General features: G+C 38.0%; 1 protein-coding gene across 1 annotated transcript in view; it reads left to right on the top strand.

Moving 5' to 3' along the window:
* LOC104545337 (kinesin-like protein KIF16B) overlaps positions 1 to 6000 on the top strand; it is a gene marked incomplete at its 3' end in the record, with an annotated part of 37197 nt that overhangs the window by 292 nt on the left and 30905 nt on the right. The gene's annotated exons all lie outside the window — the stretch shown is intronic.

Below are 6000 nucleotides of genomic sequence, written 5' to 3'. Positions count from 1 at the left end.
CCTCCACGGCAGGCTGGGAAGTAGCTCCCTCGTTTTGCTGGACGGTGTGAGGCCTTTACTGGGAAGGTCAGGCTGTCGTGGTCTTAAGCATTGGTTTGGCCGATCCTTTTGTAATGATTTAAATGTTACTTTAGTGAAGATAGGAAACCATTGAGAGGCAGGGGCCTGCTAAAAGCATACTACCAGGCTTCTAAAATCTGAAAGAAAGCTACTTTTTCATTTCAGGTAGCAACTGCATCCCCTTTTACCTACTTGAAAGAGAGCTTGTCTGGTTCATTTGTAACACCAGCTTTTGTGGAGGAGCCGTTGTTGTGAAAGTTATTAGTTGGCTACTTAAGATTGAATTATAAAAGAGGCAGTCCACCCCATTTACTATATTGGCCAGAGTTTATCACCCACTTCCTGAGATGTGTTCAGAAAATAAGTGCTATTTTCTTTGGTGCAATAAACATGTAATAAGTTAACACAGTAGAGTTAGTATAGTTTAAGAACCATGTATAGAAAATGATCAGAGTCTACTGATAGTGCTGTTCAGCATTCTCTTGTTCTGGAATGATGTAGCCCATTAAAAAGTGTTTTAAAAGCATAGGCAGCAAATCAGTCTTGCACCCTGCCTTCCACTTGATCTGATTCAGGTACTTAAAAGAAATAATTTGCCAAGTTTTGAAAGTCTGTTGATACATTATCATTTTCAGGAGGGAAAAAATCAAACCTTATGAAAGTAAAGTTTATTCAGGTTGGAAGGGGAGAACATTGCAGGTTGGTTTCAAGTAGTGCAGGCAGTTTGATAGCTGAGTGGTCAGAGGTCTGGGCTGGTGAATAATATTGTCACGCCCTCCTGCTTCCCCCTGCATCCTCCCCCAAGTTTAACCATATGGTTCTTGTAAATTTTAAAAATTATTCCATATATACACTTCACTTTTTCCTTTGAGAATCCCGGACAACAGGTTGCATCGGTCTTTAAAGTATTGATAAGACTTGTTATTTGTGTTTTGGTATAGTGTTTTGGTAGCACGGAGAAGTTTTCTTTGCAACAGAACTGTGATCTTCTAAGAGGCAGAAGAGAGGGAAATGGAAAGCATATAGCAGAAGGGAAAAGGGCTGGTAATTGTGATAGGAAACGCCAACTGATAAAGTGTGAGCAGAAGTTTGCACGTGTCGTGGCAAAAGAATATTACAGACAATGACTCTGGACCTTGTGTCTAGAATGCACATGGGAGGGTATCTTGGATGGGGCTAGATCAGAGCATATCTAGAAAATGGTAAAATTATGGTCTGATGGAAAAGAGCGAGCCTAAGAGCGGGGCAGGCAGAGGCCTGGTGTGATTAATGTAGTCTTTGACACCATATACTGAGTGTCAGTGAGTAGGCTATGAATAAACTTGAAACTGTCTATGAAACTAGTTGGAACTAAACAAACTGTGAAAAGCCTTCCAGTTAAAGTTCTTAAAAGCTTCCTACTTACGGGATGGTGCTTGATGTTTATAAAATGTTATCAGGAAGCTGGATTCAGTGTCATGGGATGTTGCTTCTTGGTCTTGATTTCTCAAAAGCACAGTTGCTGTTCCCCACGGCACCCAGTACTTCAGCCTAGGAGCGGTGCTGGAGTCCGTGGTGCTCTTCTGCTTCAGTCAGTGCTGACCTTGTGTGCTGTATTTTGTAAATCTGAGATCCTAGGTCTTGGGGGATCCAGTAGCTTTTCCTATTGCAATAGTGAAGGTATTGTGACCTGTAAGCTGGGAGCAGCAATCATATTTTGCTTATATTTGTTTCCTCTGTGAGCGTCTTCACTCAGCTGTGCTCCTTTCCCCTTTATGGGTTGCTGCGGTGTTTTGTGAAGGAAGGGCCTTTCTGCCTGTTCAGAGGAACTTTCCTATTGGGTGTTCATTCTGTGGCACTTATTTTCAAGACCTTTAACATGATACTGTATAGAGTTAAATTTAATTTGATTTGTGTCTATGAATTTGCTTTGGTTTGTTCAAAGCTTAAGTCACGTAATGCAGCTTATTTCATGAGTCATTTTTAATTAGAGAAGGCAGAGTTAATGAATGGTTATTGGTAGGACTCTTGCATTATGGAGCAGTTGCGCTGTGTGGTGTCATACCACTGCTAATTGTGTAATAAGTCATGAATGTGGATCTTGGAATGAATGATGTGGTAGGGAGGGGGTTGTACTTTAAGAATTACTTGCTGTTCCATTGCTTAGATGACAAACTTAAAAGGTGTTTTTTTTTTCTTTTCCTAACCTTCTGCTGTGATTTATCTTTAGTCTTCTTGTTCTCTGTCTTGACCTAGAAGGAATTTGTTTCAGTGTTGTTGTGAAAGCCCTTGATTATTCTTCTTAAAGTTGTTAACATCTCAAATTGTGTTATACAGAGGTTACACTAGAGGTTTTTGACTGTATCTCTGGATGACGTAATAAAAATGATGTCTAATAGCTTTACAGTTACTGTTTTGAAACCAGTTGTGAGTGTGAGCTTAGAAGTTCAATTTCTTGGTGAGTCTCCATCTATACTTTGGTTTCCCTCATTCAATACTGAATTGCAGTGACAGCTTATGCTTATATTTTAATGTCTCTGTAAAGTGGCTAAAAACCTGCCATCTGGCAGAAGACTAGGTTTTCTTAATGTGCAAGGAAGTAAGGTTGGGTGGTTGATGTATTTTGCTCTGGCAGGTTAATGGTTTTGGTCACCATTATTTCCAAGATTAATTTTCCAAAACAGTCACTAGAAGCATTCATTCATTTTCTACAATTTGGAGGACTTGACTGGAGAATCCCATATCTGATCCCACAAAGTGCAGTTTCTCATCAGTATCTTGTTGTTCCTCAAAATGGCTGTTTCCTGGGCAAAATTGTGGTATCATAGAGAAGTGTAATTGGCTTCAAGGTACTTTTCTGTTCACTTACTGAAAAGGTGACTTTGGGTTACTGGTCACTAGTCACCGTCTTCCACATAGTTTGAGATATTAGGAATCCTGTTAAGCATAACATAATTCTGGCTCACTGTTTTGCATTATGCACTGAGTCTGCACAATTCAAATAAATGCATTGCTTTATGTTCATCTGTTCAGAGTCTTGTAAGAAGAATGAGAGGGTAAGCTTTTCTTTCATTTTATGTCATGTTTTCTCTGCATCAAAACTAGAATTCAATTAGTGTTCAGGAAAATTACTTTTGTATTTTTTTTTGTTGGGTAAATAAAGCCATCTAAAATCTGTTAAATAAAAAATGTTTTGATATTTAATAAAGGAAATATCAACTTGATTCTTTCAGATACTATCACTAATTCTTGTGCCCTTCAGTTTCTTATACCTGATAGCTCTAACTGTTCTATTTGGTGTTAATTAATTAAGTAATCGAGGGGAAAAAAGCTTTTTCTGTTTTTAACCTTTTTGTCTGTTTTTTTTTTCTTTTTGCAATTGCATAAACTAATTATTTTAACTAGTTGAACAAACTAAGTGAGGTTCATATGCTGTCCTTACCTGCAGAAAATGCAGCTGACATGGGAATGTGGGTATGCACTGCAGTAAGATTTTACTTCCTGTGCTTATCCAGTGCTATCAGTGTTTTTAAATGTTTAAGTGAGCTGTGTAGACTTTCCCACAGCTTTGTTCGTATTTCTGATACAATGAAAAAGAAATTCCAATTTGATTTAATTTTCAAACGATCAGTTTTTAACCCTGAATGCATACACCCCTTAGATTTGCTCTCAGAAGAAAAGCGACTCATGGGGATGGCAGAAATGCATGTCAGTGGTTGCAGTGCTTTACGTGTTTATATGGTCATTCACAGTCACTGCATGAAGATTAACATCTTTTATGTGGGGAGACAGAGGAAAAATGTTCTATTGCTCAGAAGGGTTTTGTGTGAGTTTGGGACTTGTTTGGATTAAAAGCTATGCCAATGATGATACTTTAATCCACAAATACGTTCTACATGATTATTCATTAGATGTAAGGCTGGCTCTTAGGTTTACATTATTACACCCCTCAGTTATGCTGTAAGTCTAAGTAGCTCCTCTGCACGCAGAGCTGGAGTCAGAGTACCTTGGGAAGTTTAGGGCCAACGTTATATTATATTTAAAAATAACTGCTTGCATAGTCTAATCTGTAGTATCAATAGCAGTTTTCAATGTCTCAAATTAATATAGCAATGCAAAGGACAGAGATAAAAAATAATCTGTTTCATTTCTCAAGGAGCATGTGACTTGAATGTTTTTGTAGCAGCAAAAAGGAATAAACAAGTAAACAGAGAGCCAGCTGAAATCTTAATTTCCATTCTGAATGTTTCCAAGTGATTTATGTAGAAGCTTACTGGAAGCATGAAATTTATAATTAATTAATCCATGCTTTTTAGAATTGAGATGAGAAGCAGAAGACATACGGAGAATATCCAATTATAGAATTTCCAGTGCGGGGAAGAGGGGAATAAATTGGTGTTTCACGATGAATTGCTGTGTCTAAAATATAGGTTACTGTGTGTACTTTTCATTTTCATGAAAAGAAAATCTTCCATCTTCGTAGAGTGCTTTGAAAAAATGTGCATAACATCACTATAACAGAAGTAGAGTGAGAAAAGATGGACTGATTACAAGCAAGGACACACATAGTTAAATATATTTGTCTCTGAAGTGCACTGTAAAATTTTTGCTGTGTGTGCTTTTGAGCACTGATTGTTAGTGGTTGTGCTTAAGAGGTTTCAGAGTAATAGCAGAAACATAACTCAGAGCTGAAATGTGACCAAATGTTGCAATACTGTCACTTTCTGAACTACAGTACTGATGAGGATAAGCCATTTATCAGCAAGCTGAGTTTGCTACTTTGCATGTTGACTCTTTCAACTTTGGCTTTAATAATGGTGCTTGTGATTTGATTTATAGTCATGTACAATTTCTCTACTGTAAAAAGAAGTTGAAAGATCTGTAAGGTTAAGTGAGGCTCTGATGTACCTGGGATGAGTGCATATCTCTCTTGTCTCTTTCTGTGAGTGAGTCCGAATCCAGTAAAAACCTGCTTTGATGCTGAGCTGGCAAGATAAACTAACTGTTCTCAGTGTGACTTTTTTACCTTGCTGTAGTTTGTGTCCAAAACCTTGAATTCATTTAATGACCTCCAGCAGATTTTTCGGTTGAAGAGCTGTTCAGAGTAGATACATTTCTCTCTCTAGAGGTAAGCTATACACATATATGTATATAATGACCTTCATCAGTGTGGTGCTTCTGTTATTAGCATTGTACCAGTGCATAAAACTGTAGACCTTGATCTAAGTTCTTGGACCATGCAAATTTGATACTAAGAGAACCTGACGTACAAAATTAAAAGTGTTTGGCTTTATAAGGTACACAAAGAAATGCTTTTATTTTCTATATACTATCTCTTACCTCTTCAAGAGAAGCAAACAGTAGTAAGAGTTTTTATTCTTCAACGTGATCATGTTCACCTCCTCAGGACAGGTCCCTTAGTACAGAGAGGGTCAGAGAGGTGAGTATCAGCATGACAACATACATATAATCTCTCCTTAATAAACACTTCCTTTTAACTACCTTTTAGATGATGCAAGTGAAGATGTGCTTAACCGGTGGGGTATGATTGGCAATGGCTTGGTGATACCCAGTGCGTATCGCTTGGTTCTGAGGTGGGGTTAAGAGGAGATGGTTCTTTCATTCATTTGGCCTTAGCAGCTGTACACAGTGAAGCTACCAGATGTGAAAGACCACAAAAATCTTGTACTTGTTGAGTTGTGAGAAAGAAGTGTAGTATCTGATTGTGTTTGCCTATAGGTGAAATTAAGTGATCTTTGTATGGCAACGTTACCTGATGGAGGGTATTTGACCAGTGCTAGGGAGGACTCTGTTCATTAAATGCGTTGGATGTGTCTTCTTCCAGCATGGGTACCAACAATAATTTGTCAAGTAAACATTTGTCATTATGTAAAAACGCCCTCAAAGATGATAAAAGTCTTAGTGATGGTAGTTTATGGCTGTTTTAATTGCTGTCTGTAG

This window comes from Mesitornis unicolor, unplaced genomic scaffold (assembly GCF_000695765.1).
Source record: "Mesitornis unicolor isolate BGI_N332 unplaced genomic scaffold, ASM69576v1 scaffold9738, whole genome shotgun sequence".
Classification (NCBI taxonomy): domain Eukaryota; kingdom Metazoa; phylum Chordata; class Aves; order Mesitornithiformes; family Mesitornithidae; genus Mesitornis; species Mesitornis unicolor.
The sequence above is the reverse complement of the archived record's forward strand: the minus strand, read 5'-3'. Positions and strand labels throughout refer to the sequence as shown.